The sequence below is a fragment of the Onychomys torridus genome, unplaced genomic scaffold (assembly GCF_903995425.1).
Source record: "Onychomys torridus unplaced genomic scaffold, mOncTor1.1, whole genome shotgun sequence".
NCBI lineage: Eukaryota > Metazoa > Chordata > Mammalia > Rodentia > Cricetidae > Onychomys > Onychomys torridus.
Genome location: NW_023412295.1, coordinates 1 through 16,981, shown reverse-complemented (window position 1 = coordinate 16,981; position 16,981 = coordinate 1). Strand labels below are relative to the sequence as shown.

The 16,981-nt window shown below is 42.3% G+C and overlaps 3 non-coding genes across 3 annotated transcripts; 1 reads left to right on the top strand and 2 right to left on the bottom strand.

Annotated features, from left to right (window-relative positions):
* Positions 1–5,720: 5,720 nt before the first annotated feature.
* Positions 5,721–5,792, top strand: Trnac-gca. Its single transcript has one exon. It is a non-coding gene; the product is annotated as a tRNA-Cys (tRNA).
* A 5,518-nt stretch (positions 5,793–11,310) lies between these two features.
* Positions 11,311–11,382, bottom strand: Trnac-gca. Its single transcript has one exon. It is a non-coding gene; the product is annotated as a tRNA-Cys (tRNA).
* An 846-nt stretch (positions 11,383–12,228) lies between these two features.
* Trnac-gca lies at positions 12,229–12,300 on the bottom strand. Its single transcript has one exon. It is a non-coding gene; the product is annotated as a tRNA-Cys (tRNA).
* Between the last annotated feature and the right edge of the window lie 4,681 nt (positions 12,301–16,981).

Sequence of the window (16,981 nt, the reverse complement as noted above, 5' to 3'; positions counted from 1 at the left end):
CTATCCTTTCTAACTATGGAAAATTATAACTATAACTATCAAATCTTCAACTTCATCAGAGACCTCAGAAGGGTACAATATTACCTAATTAAACAGGAAGTACAGAACAAGCAACTTCCTATACAAAAAAAAAAATGACTGAAATATCTGGCTGATTGGACAGTCACCCCAAGTTTCCTCTGCAACAGTGGGACATCCATCTTCAGCCTATGGCCCTAGAATATCTGACAGATTTTCTGTGATGCAGGAATTTTAAAGGACTCTCCTAACTTGTCTTAGCAAAGTTCGAGTTGTTTTCTTTTGTGCCCTGATTGTCTAATCTGAACAGCATACTGTCAGCAGTCAAGGCAAAGGCAGTTTCTTTGCTCAGTGGCTAACTTTGCTACAAATGAAAGCAAACTTCATATGGACATTTTCTATGCCCATCATTCTCTTTTGAAGTAAGTTGGTGCTGCCAGGATCAGACATGTTTCACTGTCATGAGAAGCCTTACATTACTAAACATTTTAAATGCCATATTCTGTAGTTCTCTTAAGTGTTTGCAGACTATCTATTTACAATATGTCTCTTTGACCTTGAAAACATACCTAACATGAGTACAAGTTTGATTGCTATAGATGATTAACTTCTAATATGTATTTCTTTATTATTGTAAATAGCTTTCAAGAGCTAGAACTTTAAATCACATTTTAAAATGAGCTGCATAGGTACAATAGTTTATAAATAAATAGAAACATATATAAAGTATAACAAAATAACTTTAAATTTGTATAATTTATAAATATCCTAAACAAGATTAGAAACATATATACAGTATAACAAAACTAACCCTAAATATGTATTAGTATACAAAAATCTATATCAATGTAAAATATTTGAGACTAGCAGTTGCGTTTTTTAGCTTGAAAGTAGATTCAATAATCTACCCTATTATTCCATCATTTCTATTCCCTCTTTTTCTTTTCAGAACAAGATTCCTGAATCTAATTTCCTTTCCTTAGTTTCCTCCCTGGCCATGACCAATAACACCTTGTAACCACCTCCCCTAAACAATGACTAACAGCCACTGAATGACCAAAACTACCCACCCCACCCCTTGGGAATGTGGGCATCCTGTTCTTAAATTTACTTCTTCTGTTTGGGGGTGATGGCAGTTTTAGGTTGCTCTGAAAAAATTGAGATAAAGATCAGGTCCAGGTAAAGCTAGCTGTTGTCCAGTCTCTGTGTGATGAGAAAGTTTATCTGAAGCTCGGGCTGTAGTAGTCTATGATGCTGGACCACCTTAGCTAACTGCCTAAAATTGTACTGACCAGTCTATAGTCCAAAGTTGATTTTTGGGTGGTGTCTGTTAGCTTAGTACTATTACTACAATCAAGGTGGAATTGTCTTTGTGAGACCACAACATCCTTTTGGAGACTTCAAAAAACACGGTTAAGAATGGTCACAGTTTACTGTTGAAAACTTAAACATTTGAAATGGCATATGCACAGATCTCAGAGAGATTAAGTGGTCACAATCTATTAATTACATCCGGAGTACACAAATTTAGTTCCTAGTTACCCGCTTCAGACTTAAGGCTGAAATTAAGTACAGGAAGCTATATGATACATATTTATAGAATTAGCTAGTGCTCTCTATGACCATCAATATCATAACAGGATATACATATACATATATATCTTAAAAATTTTGAGATAATATTTATACCTTAAGAAAAGGTTGAGATTAGTGGCAATAGAACAGTTCCTTAATTCTGGTTTTCTTCTGTTCCATACCAAGTGGCTCTTCAGATATGAGACAGAGACCTTGGATTTTCCTCTAACAAGGAAGCTTGGAATTAAAGGAGGAGAGAGCCATGCTCCAACTCCAATTCAGCTTTAAATTTTAATTGAGTTGGGACTACAAAAAGACCATTTGCCTTTATGTTTGTAGAGAACAGTAGAAACAAACATTTTGGAGGATTTGTGAAATTTTTTTCCTGTTGGAAATGTGTTATACCACAAATCCAATTTACTCTTTTTCTTGGTACATTTTTCTCTGGATGATTTGTCCTTCTTCAGATGTCTGTTTGTTCAGTGGACTTCAGATTCTTTAGTTGAATTCTTTTATTCTCCTGGAGAGACAAAAACAAAACCCTGTCCTGACCCTAACTTTGGTGAGTTTCCCTTTTTTGGCAGGTTGTATTTGACCAAATGAAAGACATCTGCAAGTCTTATCAGTTAATTTAGATGGAATGGCCATGTGGTTGATGAACTATCACCTCTCTAATCGTTATGTCTCTCCTGTTTGAATGCAATCTTTATCAATCTTGATGGTGTCTATAGCTTGTCTTTCCTGTGGAAACAAAAGCAAAACCTCTTCCCCAACATAACACATACCCTGGTTTCCATTCTGAGGTCAACACATCTTTGAAGTATACAGGCTGATTTAATTCAGAAGTTTTTTCAATTATCCAGTGTCTCTCCACAGCTGGAGTTCCTTTCTCATTAGCATTTAAAAAATTAAGGTTAATAAAGTATTGTGTAATCTATCTCCGGGGATCTTTATACCCTTTTTTTGTTTATCTAAGCATATCTTTCAAAGTGGCAATTTGATCTTTCACATAACTGCCTGTCCTGTAGAATTGTGTGTATAACCTGTAATAAGTTTTATATTGTAATATGGCAACAACTGTGACTACCAATCCTCAATGTTAAATGTGCAGTTTGTATGTATTGTGTTAGGCTTTGGTCTCTGATCATTTACAGCAGTTTGCCAAATACTTGTTTTCTGTCACTCCTGAACCTTTTGTTGTATCTATAGAAGTTTTTCTGTCTTTGGTCACATCCAGAGCAGTGTGGTTTTAATTGCTCTGTGTATGAGGTTCTCTGATACTGACAGGGGATGCTTGAGCCAAATTTGATATTGGTACTTGTAGGAAGCCCCTCAGGGAGTACCCTATGGCAAATATTTACCTTGCCTGTCCCTTGTTGATCTGCAGTCATTAGTCCAATACTGGCTTTTGGCACAACTACTGCATATTCCAGAAGGCTAGGGCCTTCTTTTTGGATTATCTCTAGAAATACATTGTTTCTAGGATTATTTTGCCTACAATCCCTTTTCAAATGACCTTGTTAACCACAATAAAACATCTGACTTTTTTATTTTTCTTAAAATTTCTAGAAATTACTTATCCTTTCAAAGCAGTATCATAAGCATGAGATCCAATTATTAGCCATATTTTCTAATCCATTCATGTATTGGTGTCTACCTTCAAATGCCTAATCATTCTTTTGCATTCTGAATTAGCATTTTCAAAAGCCAAAGATTCAATTAATATTTGTCTAACTTCTGGATCTGATATCATTCTATTTACAGCTGAAGTCAATCTTTGTAAAAAAAAAATCAGTGAAGGCTTCTTTTGGGCCTTGTATAATTTTAGTAAATGACTCAGTCCTTTTCCTGATTCTTAAACCCTGTCCCAAGCTGCTATACAACATAGTGTCAAGGTGCGATCGTCAAATCTTCACTGTCTTTGCAAATCAGTATACTGACCTTATTGAGAAGCTGGTCTTAGGAAATTTCCATACCTCTAGCCCTACCTGTAGCATTAGCATTGTGCTATACCTACTCATTGTTCTATGACCCTAGCTTCCTCTTTCCACCATGTTTTCCATTGTAACGATGGGCAGCTTCCAATATTGCTGTAGCTAAATCTTTTCAGTCTTATGGAAAATTCTGTTCTGAGTTACCTATGAATTTAACATCTGCTTCACATGGGGTGAATTAATTATATATGAAATGACTGCTTCTTAAATCTCTTCAAATCTAAAACTTCTACAGGATTCCAGTCAATTCTGCATGGCCTTGGTGATGCCTATCATACTGTGGTTATTCTTGTATGGTAACTGAATAAACTAAAGTTGGTTTTCTAATAACCTTGGGTGACTATTATTCAATTTCATAATGCAGTGGTGTGGTAGGCTCTGCTCTAAATTCCTCTATGTCTGAATATTTTTCTTATTTTCATTAGTATGTCTTTCAAAGGCATGTATCTTATCAGCAAAATTTTTATTATTTTCATCAGTAAGTCTTTCTACAGTTTTTACTTATCAGTAGTAAGTCTATCTAAAACTAGCACTTTATCAATAATAAGTCCTTCTAAGGTTTGTAACTTACCAGTCAAATTTTCATATATGGCAGCAATCAAACAATTTTTAAGGATAAAAACTATAGTAATTAAAATAGATAATATGTCAATCCCAGCTAAGTGGTTTATCCCCTCATTTCTTTTTTCCATGTGTAAGCCATCCATAGTAGCACTAAACAGGGTCCTAACTCCCTCCATTGTGATATTTCTAATTCTTAACATGGGAACTATTTCCCCATTTTAAACTTTATTTTTATTTGTTTTTAAAACCTAATTTCCTCTTTAAAAATTCCCAAGTGTCTCACCAAATCTACTGATGCCAACAGCATAGATGGAGCTGAGTGGCAGGGATGGGAGGGTAATCAGTTGCAGGGTAATCAACTCAGGGGATAAACCACTTAGCTGGGATTTGCCAACAGGGAAGGTGGACATGGTGGGGAGCCCCCAGCTGTGCTAATTGCATATCTGGGCCAGGTACCACTGTGGCTGCTCATGTGCCATGTGGGGAGAGATAGTGAGCCTTAGGAGATACCCACCTGGCTGGGACACTGTATGGGAGGGACCCAAGCTGCTGGCTGTAAGCAGGAGAGCATGGCATCCAGGGAGTGCAAAGAAACTGCAGTTCACAGTCCCTCTGCTGCATTGCTGGTGGTGCTGAGGGGGTCACAGTGTGCAGGTGCAGTCAGCCTGAGTGAGAGTGCCAGCTCTTGATGTACAGGGGTGGGGGAGTTAGCGGGTGAGACTGTGGCTATACACCACTGCTTTGACATGATCTACAGCCATGTATTGGATGCTAGATATTGCAACTTCTATTATTGCTTTATTGAAATATAGAACTTGGCAGTTAAAAATTACGTAAACAAACATGAGAGATCCACAGAGCAATAGAGAAACTATCACCCACTCTCTTCTCCTCAGGCCCCTCCTTATTCCTCCTCTAGGTCCATCTAGGTTACTCTCAGTTGGCGAGGAAACTCTAGGCCAACTATGGCCAACTTAGTGTAGACTCTGCCCTCCAACCAAGTTCTGATTCCATTGGCAGTCTCAGATCATGCAACACAAACAAATCTTCCCCAACAGAAAAATCCCAGAACCAGGCTGTCTGTGTATGGTAGACATTTCCCACGTGAGCTTCTTCCCCTTCCAGAGCCCACTGCTCACTTGCTTCATCCTCAAAGGCTAAAGCCTGGCTCAGCTGCTTTACCAGGAGAGAGGGATCCTCCAGTGTTGCTGCTGACAGTGCTGGCTAGGGCACTGGGAGAAGCTCTGAGAGGCAGCCATTCTGTCTTCAGGGAAGGAGGAGAAGGGTGTCTGGGGGCCCAGGTGGAAGGCACTGGGCCAGCTCAGGAGCTAACCCAGGACAGCAGTGTGAATGGCTCAGGTCTGCATTTCCTCCTGCTCCTCTCCATTCCTTGGCTGATGGTGCTGATCAAGGATGGGCCTGGAAAGCTGCAGAGCTGAGGAAGGCATCTCACCAGTCAGGTCTGGCTGCTTCTGAAGAGTAGGTCTGAGAGGATCTGTAATTTACCTTTATAGTCAGACTATCTCACCACACACATGAATGTTATTAACTGGGTACACTGGTACCAGTGGGGGTATAGCTCAGGGGTAGAGCATTTGACTGCAGATCAAGAGGTCCCTGGTTCAAATCCAGGTGCCCCCTTATTTATGTTGGATTCTGGTTACTGACTTACCAGGTTCATCTTAGGGAGGTCACCCATGGAGTTAGAAAGTCTTCATTGCTGGAGTTTCTAGAAGCAATGCTTCTGTGCCCCATTTACATCTGTGGGTTCCATTCTCAGTGACACTATGATAACCCACTGGCCCAAAGGCTGGAACCCACAAAGTGCATTAGTACAAGGCACTCAGCTGACCTTTGACCTTTGCTGAGTCCCCTCTACCTTCTTATTTTTCCCCATTGATATTTTTTCCTTATGCTCACTGGAATAGTTGGTTTTAATAGTCAGTTTGACACTGTATAATCACATGGAAATAAAGTCTCAATGAAGAACACAGGGTCTACATCAGGTTGGCCTGTGTTCCTGTCAGTTGGAGATTGTCTTGATGATTAAGATAATTGATGTATGAAGACACAGCACTGTTCCCTAGGCAGGGATCCTGGATCGTGTGAGTGCAGAAAGTGTGCTCAGCACTAGCAAGCATGTGTGCCCTTATTTTCTCTGCTGTTAATGGTAGATGTGATGTGACTAACAGCTTAAAGTCCCTGCTGCCTTGACTTCCCTGAAATAAGGGACTGTATCCTGAAATTGAGAGCTAACACAAACCCTTTCCCTCACTTGCCTCTTGCCTGGGCATTTGCTCACAGCAGCAGAAATGAGGCTAGAACATGCCTTCCTCCAGTGTCCCCTCTTAATGAGCAATGGGCTCAGTGTGGTCCAGAGCTGCCCATCGAAATTCAGACTGCATTCTGAATTTCAGGACTCTACTGGCGGGCTGAGATGGGGTGGGGGAGGGTCAGAATCTGGGGCTGTGCCAGCATGGACAAACACTACCCGTGGGCAAAGACTAGGAGGTACAGGACATCAGCAGAGGTTTCTGGACTTTTTAGTCACTAACTCACTACAGTCATGTGTTGAAGAGATGCCAGCAGAGTAGTGCTCTCTGATCAGGAAGGTGAATTGTTCCTTTTGTAAGTCTGGCAGCATTAGGATGTCACCCAAATGTCCACTGGGTTGTCTTGTTGGATTCCAAAGCACAGGAGCTGCAGGGTGCTCACTGCTGGAGAGATGGGGAGGGAGCCCTTGAGCATGGGTGGAAAGGCTGCTGTGATGACCCACAAGGCATAGAAATGTAGAGTTGAACTTACTGAGCTGGAGGATATTTCAGAGGACAGTGAGGACTGTGTGAGTGATTTGTGACAGGCTGCTTTTGCCACAGATTCTATGAGAAATATTTGCATGTCCATGAGAACTGACTTGTTATGAAGAGAATTCAGAGGCAATGGCAGATAGTTGGGAAAGTGAAGCTGATGTGTCTCCATGGCAGGAGCACTTGACTAAATCAGTTCAGGGTAGGAAGAAAACCCTGAGCCTTCCAGTTACAGAATCCTTGGCTGTGTGGCTTGGACCCCATTTGTGAAGACTGATTTGGCTAAAGTGATACACAGGAAATTCTCTTAGATGAGAAAGAGCATCCACAAAAATAAAGATTGTCCCACAAAAGCCCCATGTGTCCAGAAACATACCACTGACTGAGCTGCATTGTGACCATGGCTTTTGAAAAATGGGATGAAATTCTTTGGACCTTTATTATTTTCCTATGGGAAATATTTTCCTGTGGGAGCTGTGTTGATAAGCATGATTCCCATACTGATCTTGTACTGACTGAGGAGAAGGCAGAGTCTCTGGCTTATTATAGGAATTCAGATTATGATTCCTGGTGGAAAAGAACCTTTGAGATAAATGAGGGGCCTCTGGGTGACTGAGTGTGCTTTAATAAAATGTACCTATATTATGGGATGCACAGGCGTGGCAACAAGGTGAAATACCAAGGGCCATGGGAGTACAACCCATAATAGAATGTTTGACTGCAGCCTAAGGTTCTCAGTTCAAATCCAGATGCTTCCAACTGCTGTTTCCCTTCATTTGAAAGCCTAAATTTGGCATCTCTCATTAGTGTTCTGCTTACTAGTCACCTCCAACACTGTCCCTCCTAGGACGCTGTCAGTGTCTTTTGGGAACATCAGATATCAATCACAAGTGAGGTCCCATCCATGGTTAATGACCCGTGTCTATTTCAGAAGTTCTTCATTAGTTGTTCCATAACCTTGCATTGTGGAGGGATGTCCTGAATCAGAGGCTGTCCAGGAATCTGGTGCAGTCAGCGGGTCGGTGTGTCCCACTCTCCACACTGTGCAGCGCCAACATGTCCTTCAGTTTTTCTTAATTTTGTGTCTATGGCTGTTTTTCCTGTAGGTGTGTCTGTACTACACATGGCTGCCTGGTGCCCAGGCAGCACAGAGAGCATGTCAGACCTCCTGGAGCTGGAGTTAGACAGTGTTTGAGCTGTCAAGTGGGTGCCAGGAATCACCCCTGGGTCCTCTGCAAGAGCAGCATTGAGCCCTGGCTCCAGCATCCAGCCCTCCAGTCCTGTCTCCCTTTCCTCCCTTCAGTTTTGTCTCTTCTTGGTGGACATTTCTCCTACATTGGTTTCTTTATTCTTACTCTCCTCCTCAGCCTACAAATCCTCTGTCCAAGGATTAAAAGTCCCCAGTGACATGTGACAAAGTGACTCTACTTGTAGCCTCAGAAGCCAGAGTAAAGACGACCTTCTCCCTCATCCTGGGAGAGTGTGGGGAGAAGATTGTATGTTTAGGATTCACCCCACAGAGGGCAGGGATGTGTCACCACCCTTCTGCTTGCTGAGCAGTGTAAGGTGTCTGCCAGCTGGCTGAGTGTGTAGCTTGAGTCCCAAATTTTCAGGTCACCAAGTCTTCATTTGTATTCACAAGATGTAGTGAGTTCTCTAATCCTAGTCCATGGTGGTTTCAGTAGAAAGAACCAGTATCTGGTTCTCAAACCATCTCTGGAAGCCAGCACAGCTAGTGGGCAGTGGGGAATGACTAAACATGTGTGGTCAGGAGTGTGCTGCCTTCTGCCTACACTGGAGAACTCAAGTGGATTCTCCAGAGCTGGGGATTGGGGATCCCAGGCTGTGGGGTGAAGCACACACTCTCCTGGATTCCAGGCTGCATGCTGTCATGGTGGGAATCCAGTGGTGGCCGTTGACTGTCTCCTCTTCTAACTGGTCAGGATCTGTGCTGTGGCAGCCAGGCATCAACATTTAAGTTTCACTCCACAAAGCAGAGTCCCTTCAAAGATTCGAACACTTTACATACAGCATTTGCTACAGCGCCATGTGTAGATGCCACAGACCTGGCAGCTCTGGAGCATCAGGAGGTACCACGGACAGCTCCACAGCCTGCAGTCTTTGCTGAAGACACAGAAGGAAGATGACAACCCAGCACTGTGCTAATTCTGCCAAGTGACTAGGATTGCAAGAAACCAAACAAGAAAATAATAATCTAATTCCCACAATGCTGTCGAGTGAGATGGCTCAGCAGGCATTGTTGCTTGCTGCACAAGCCTGAGAATTTCAGTTTGGGTATATGCCCATATATGTATGTCCTATATGAAAAAAAAAAGATGTAGGAGCACATGTATGCAGTCCAAGCACTGCTAAGGAAAGATGGGAGCAGGAGGCAGGAGATTCTTCCATAAGCTCATCACCTGTTAACCTGGAGTGTGCACCCTAGTTTGTAGTAATAAGATGTACTCCACTTCAAATAAAAGTGAAGGTGAAGTGTGACACCTCAAACTTTCCTCGGACCTCCTCACCTACTCCATGGCATACACATGCCCTGATGGACAAATACATAATACATGCACATGCACACGCACACGCACACGCACACGCACACACACACACACACACACACACACACACACACACACACACACAATCAGTGATGTAGGGAGTTTAAAATGTCCCCATCTCTCTTGAATACTGATTTTCGTAAGTGGTGAGTCAGGTTGCCTCGGGCACTGGAGATGAGAAGTCACAGAGTATCCTTGAGTAAGGCAGTACAGAGATATGGTGCTAATGAGGTGAGTTTGCACAGGTACAAAGTCATAAATCACTGACAAAGCACTTTCCAGCTGGACCAAAGCTAGCCAATAGGGAGGAAGCTTCCTGGTCAGTACCATTTGGTTCCCCATGTGCCATGTTTATATATATGTGTTGTCTTCAGCAATAGGGTTTTGTCAGCGAGTTCTGATGAGTGACTCAGAGCAATGGCAATAGTCTGTATTGTTCTTGAGGTCTGTCTGACACCAGAGTAATTGGAGTTGCCCCACACGGGGGATTATGCTCATCTGAGAAGCTATAGTTTGCCATTTCAAACATACAGCTCCCTGCACAGATACCTCCTTTTGAGTTGTTTGTCAGAGGTGTGCTGGAGTCCCAACCATGTTTCTTTTTTTTCTTTTTTATTTTTTTGGAGCTGAGAATCAAACCCAGGGCCTTGCACTTGCTAGGCAAGCGCTCTACCACAGAGCTAAATCCCTAACCCCACAACCATGTTTCTTACCGTCTCCTAGTGTCAAAGAGCGCTGTTGAGCGGTTACTGCCAAGGTGATTTCCTGTCCTGTAAGCATCACCTGCTCCTTGTAGCCCAGGTTTTAAGATCTTCCCTTTGGTCTTAGATTTCTTTGGCGTTTGCTACTGAGTTCACATTTCATCCACTGTGCCGAGTACTTACCAAATGGAAGTCCATATCTCCCTTGATGGTGAATTTCCTTCTCTCTGACCTTCCATCACTTTCTGTTTCCGGTCATCGTGGTAATGGGGGGTAGAGTGTGGATTCAGAGTCACCAGTGTTTGGGCCCTTGAGTGAGGGTTCTGTTAAGAGGCTAAGTCATCCTCTTATAGGACTGTGGTGGGTATTGTGTTCCCTCAAATATTCTGTGTTCCCCGAAATAAACATATCTGGGGTCAGAGAACAGACAGCCACTAGAACAAGCCAAAAATGGTGGCTAGAAAATGGGAAGAGTAAGCTATAACAGAAGTTGGGCGGTGGTGGTACACGCCTTTAATCCCAGCACTTGGGATGCAGAGCTAGCCGGATCTCTGAGTTCAAGGCCACTTTAGAAACAGCTAAGCATGGTGACCCATGCCTTTAATCCCAGAAACCCAACCTTTAATCTCAGGGAGTGGGGGCAGAAAAAGAAAAGTATATAAGGTGTGAGGACCAGGAACTAGAGGAGTAAAGCATGTAGTTAGTTAAGATTTGGTTGGTTAAGCTTTCAGGCTTTGGAAGCAGCACAGTTCAGCTGAGAGCCATTGGGATGAGGACACAGAAGCTTGCAGTCTGAGGAAACAAGATCACCTGAGGAACTAGCAAGGTGAGATAGCTGTGGCTTGTTCTGTGTCTCTGATCTTCCAGCATTCACCCCAATAATTGGCCTCAAGTTTGATTTCATTAATAAGACCTTTTAAGATTCCTGCTACATAGGACATCAAATTATTCTGTTTTATGCCACCCAGCATGGGAGGCTCTGGAGTTTATTCAATAAACCTCAACTAATGCAGACTTCCCTGCTTCACTGAGGTCCTTCTCAAGGTGCATATGGTAAATTAATAACCAAAATCATATTTAAGCAAGGGGGCACCTGGATTTGAACCAGGGACATCTTGATCTGCAGTCAAATGCTCTACCCCTGAGCTATACCCCCACTTACAGGTAATGTAACCTCTCATTAACATCTCTTCAACCTTGGCATCACACCCAGGCTTCCTACATATTCATGATCTACTGGTTCCTCCTAATGATCTTGACCTGGCAAGATTTTTCTATTAAAGTCTGCCCTCCACCCTTCTCTCCAATCTTAGTCAGCCCATCTCAATGTCCACTCTCTCATGTGTGCTAAAGACATCAACTTTGGTCCTGAAAAGGACACTTAACTGTGGTGTTTTCCTTAAGTTCATACTTAATTTTTCTTAAGTGACCAAGACAAGAGCTGATGGTTCTGTGTTTTCAGTGGTCCAGACCTTTAGCACAAGAGAACTTTATCTGTACTCAAAGATATCAGGAGGGTGTCCTTTACTTTCCTTCATCATTTATTCACTCAACAAACATCCATGGAACTTCCTATGTTCTGGTCATTATCAGCCATGCTGGGGACACAAAGTGAGGTCAGCCATTTCCCCTTTCCTCAGAGTCTTAGTCTAAATAGGAGACAAATTCATGGATCCAAGTCTTTCCTCAGAAGTAGCAGGAGCCAAAGCGTTGGTTAGGTGGAGTAGCATGTAAGGAGCATCCTTTCTGTGGTCTCAAAAGGGACTCTATGCCAACTTCCTCAAGGACTGAGGATCACAGAGCCTTGGAGGCCACCAAGTGTCACAACATGAGTGTGACCTGGGTGGCTCTCACACTGGATCCTGTACTAGCTTCTCTCAGAGAGGAGAACAGGGACCAGGCCTGAGCAGAATACAGAGCACAGGGAACACAGTGCATTAGTTAGCTCTGTGTTAACCAATACTTTGTATTTGGTCTCTTGTATCTAAAAGAGTCACTAGGAAGGGGGCACCCGGATTTGAACCGGGGACCTCTTGATCTGCAGTCAAATGCTCTACCCCTGAGCTATGCCCCCATCTGCTTCATGTATAGCCAATAAACATCTCTGAACCTGTGTGTTCACTCCCTGACATGTGTACTTGCTAGTACTCTGCTATCATCTGCTTTCTCCTGTGAGACCCAGCCCTGAGCCAACTGCACACCTGTGTGCCACCTCCTCATGACCAGCACCTCGTGACCAGTCCTAGTTCACAGCTGAGACAGAAGCACTAATGCTGGGAAACCTGCATTCAGCACATTCTCCACATCCACCCCCCAAGCCCAGGGTTGGGTGTAAAGTACTTGATAGCTCATGAGGAATAGAAAATAGTTCTTTCTAAGGGTGTAACTTGTGGTATGTCAATGATATTCCAGTGGATGGCCCCTCAACAAGATGCTGTGGATAGCACACATAGGAGGACACAAAGCTGGGGGTGTCAGGTGGGATGAATCTGTGAATAGGAGTTAAAAGAAGGTGTTGAAACATCACAATATTAAGAGCTGCCAGGTTGGGTCATGCTGGGATCAAGAATAATAGGCCTTAGCAGTTCGTGTTCCTGGAGTTGTGTCCATGCCAATGGATACCCACATGCTCCAGAAGAGAATTTGACATCACTGCTGCCATTGTTGCTGGTATAACAGTGGCGACCACTGCTATTACTGTTTCTGGGATTGCCATTTCATAATTGGTTACTACAGCTAGCACAGTGGAGACCCTGGCAGCAAAAGTAGCTACCACAGTTAATTAATCTTTCATTCTATTGGGCATGACAAATTTAAATCAATAGTTATATACATTTCAATTGGCCTCAAAAGCTATAAATTTACAAACTCATGTTCCACTTGCTCTCAGGACACCATCTTACAAGATCTCCAGTTTGCAGTAAAACTCGTTAAGGAAGGGAATGGCTCAGTCGCCTTTAACCTACCGGCTACGGGTGGGTTAAGACTTCTATGGTCTTTTCTGTGTTGAACACACAGATTGCAAGCCCAGCGCCACTTAGAGATCTTTGGCAACAGTTAACTCTGCAGCTCTCACACGATTGAGCCTGTATGATAATGAATATTCAGAGATGGGTAATTCCTGGGGGGCGCTCACCAACCTAAGACAGAACACCTGTGTGGCCTGGACAGGTGTCTCCATGATGGGTAAGGTGACCTGCTGACGTCCCACACAACTTAAGTCAGAAGCTCATTTTTTAGTAAAAGGGGGGACCTGTAGGTTCCTGGCCCCCATTTTGGGTAACTGTTTGCCATGCTTGCTGACCTTGACCTTGATATCCTCCCTATGCTAATTCCCTGTGAGATTCCACTCTCCTGAATGCTTAAGGGAAGTTCCTCATCTGTGAATCCAGCATATTGGGTGTTAACTGCTTAGATGCAAGATTGTAAACATCAGGAGTGGGGGTGCAAATTTAGCTCAATGGTAGAGCGCTTGCCTAGCAAGTGCGAGGCCCAGGGTTCAATCCTCAGCTCAAAAAAACAAAACAAAACAAAAAAACCCCAAAAACATCAGAAGTGAACTTCTGCCAACCGGGGTTCCCCCATTATGCTGTAAGTCTGTATTTAAGACCTCCTCCCTCCTCTAATAAATGATGTTTGACATTAAAAAAAAAAGAAGAAGATGGCGTTGAAGGAGAATATATTCAAAACACATTGTATGAAATTCTCAAAATTTAGTGAAAATATTTTTCAAAGGAACACTTTTTTTCCTCAGCAATAAGATCTTACCATTAGGTTATGGAGAACAATCAATAACCTTGGAAATAGATGGTGATGTTTGGGCACTTCATGGCACCCATGTGGCCACCAATTCAGCAAGGAATAACCCATTCCTGACACTGGAGGTTTTACTTGGTGGCATTTAAATTCATTTCATATAGGTATATATTTTAGGAATCTTCTATTGTAGTAGGCTTCCATGTAAGTTATCAGAAGACCACTGTTGGATGTTCCTCCCCATAGTCCTTTTCTTTCCCTTCTCTAGGATCCCTCTCCTTATTATATCTTCTAATTTCCCCTTATCTCTCCGTAGTACTTATTCTATTTCCCTTCTTTGGTAGATCTTCTCCCCCCCTATGATTTGCTAATAGGTACCTAACCTCTGTGATTATTTGGGTTGTAACTCACAGATCAGATATTTAAAAGCTTATGTCCACATATAAGAGAAAACATTCAATATTTGTCTTTTGGGTTATTTGGACCTCACTCAGGATGATTGTTTCTAGCTCCATCCATTTTCCTGAAATTTTCAAAACTTCATTTTTTAAATGGCTGAATAATATTAGATTGTATAAATGTACCACATTTTCTTTATTCACTCACAGTGATGAATATCAAGGGTGTTTTCCAATTACTGGTTATTATGAATAGAGCAGCCAATGAAAATGGATGGACAAGTATCTCTTCATTAAGATGGAGAGTCCTTTGGGTAGATATCCAAGAGGTAGTACAGCTCGATCTTGAGGTAGTCTGATTCTCTGAAGACAGCACTTACTATTACCTTGTAAAACATGGAGAAGTTAAGCTGGTGCTCAGATTCCTCATCCATATTGACAAGCATTCATGTGCTTGAAGGCACTCCACCCCACTACAAGAGGAGAAAGGTAATCATCAATATCACCCCAGATACAACCCTGTTACCTATAACATTTATCTGCCTACAAGACACCTTGGTTCAATAGCGACATAGATGTTATGGGAGTAACCATAAGTTTGAATTTATTATTATTATTATTATTATTATTATTATTATTATTATTAGTTTTTTGAGACAGGTTTCTGTGTGTAGTTCTGGCTAATCCTGGAACTCACTCTTTAGATCAGGCTGGCTTTGAACTCAGATATCCACCTGCTTCTACCTCCAGAGTGCTGGGACTAAAGGTGTGTGCCACCACTACCCAGCACAACCACACTTTTTAAAAAGTTGGGTTTAAGGCCAGCTCCATGAGACAGAACCCATATCTGACACTGCTACAATGGCCTTGAACCCGAGACTAGCTCAGGCATGGGCCCTTGGAGGAATTCCAACTCATATTTTTTGCTAAAGGAGCCATAGCAATAAAAATGACTGCTAATGACATTCTGCTATTCCATAGATCAGTGCTTTGCTCAGTCCACATCAGAGAAGCTCTCCTTGCAGTAGATGGAAATGAGCACAGAGACCCGCACTGGACAATGACAGAGAGTGAGAGACGTTGGAGCACTCAGTCCTAAAAGGGATGCCTTCATCAACCTCTCCACTCAAGTCTCAGGGTTCTGTGGTGAAGAAGAGGGTGAATGGTTTTAAGAGGCAAATGTGGAGGATGGCTCCATGCATGGAACCAGAGTCAGCCATTTGTATCTCCTTTGCCCCTCTTGCTCCTTTTCACTGTAGTCAGCAGAAGAGGATCAGTAAGAGCCACGTGACACGGTCAACACCAGTCTGTCTTGGAATCACCTCTGACAACAACACTAGTCCAAAACTCTTCACTTTAGCCTTTGGCAGATTTCTAGTCAGAGCAAAAGGCAGCCACATTATTTGCCAATCTATCATAAGAATGCTAACATTCTTCCCCTCTGCAGTCTTTTGAGCTGGAACTCCACAGCCATATTGCTCTGAGTACCACTGTTTTCTAAGTTCCTATTAGCATGGCACATTAAGCTCCCTTACATCATTCAACTGCTTTTCTAATCCAAAGTCCCAATGTCTTCCATAATTCTCTAACAAGCAGCATGGGTCAGGTGTCATAGCAAAACTCAAGGCCCTGATATCAATTTCTCACCTACTATTCTGTTACTAATGTGTTACATATATAGTTATTATACTCTTGTAAGTGTGATGAAGGACACAATGATCAAGGCAACTTATAAAAGAATGCATTTAGTAGGGGTATTGCTTACAATACATGGTGGGAAGCCATGGTAGCAGATAGGCAGGCATGACACTGGAGCAATTAACTGACAATTTACATGTGATCCACAAGCAGGAGACAGAGAGTAGACTGACCTGATATGGGATTTTGAAACCACAAAGTCCCTCCCAGTTGACACATTCCTCCAACAAGTCACACTTCCTAATCCTTCCTAGCAGTCCACCCAAATGGGGACCAAACTTTCAAATATATGAACCTCTGGTGGTTGTTCACATTCAAACCACCACATAATTTTATGAAAATATTTAAGTTAAATATACAGATTATCAGTATAGAGTGTGGGAAGAATTATATGCCTTATCAGACATATAAAGGCTAGAAATTTTACATCCATTCACCTCACAGAGGGGTTCATCTCTCAAAAGAAGGAGTGTCATTTTGTTAAGAAGCATCAAATCAAAATCTGAGAAAGAGACACTCCACACAGAAGAGATGGTAGAAAAGAAGAATGTCAAGGTGAAGGAAGTCACAGGGCCTTGACCATGCAGCAGCCCTTTGGGGAACAACCAGAACAAAAGGATCAGGAGCCCAGGTCACTCCTGGAAAACAGAGAGCAGAAATGTTCATTAGACAGTAGAAATATTTCCATGCATGGAATATTATTCTGAAAAGTATTTCATGGAGAACTCAAAGTTTGTGGAAAATATAGATATTTAAAGGAAATGAAACAGTTTAAACACATGGCTGCCATTAATTTCAACAAAATAAAAAGTTCTGTCAGATGTCTTAGTCCTTGTTTAGAATGATGCACATTCACCATACACAGAGTTAACAAGTCATCATGATAAAAACAGAGAAGAAGGT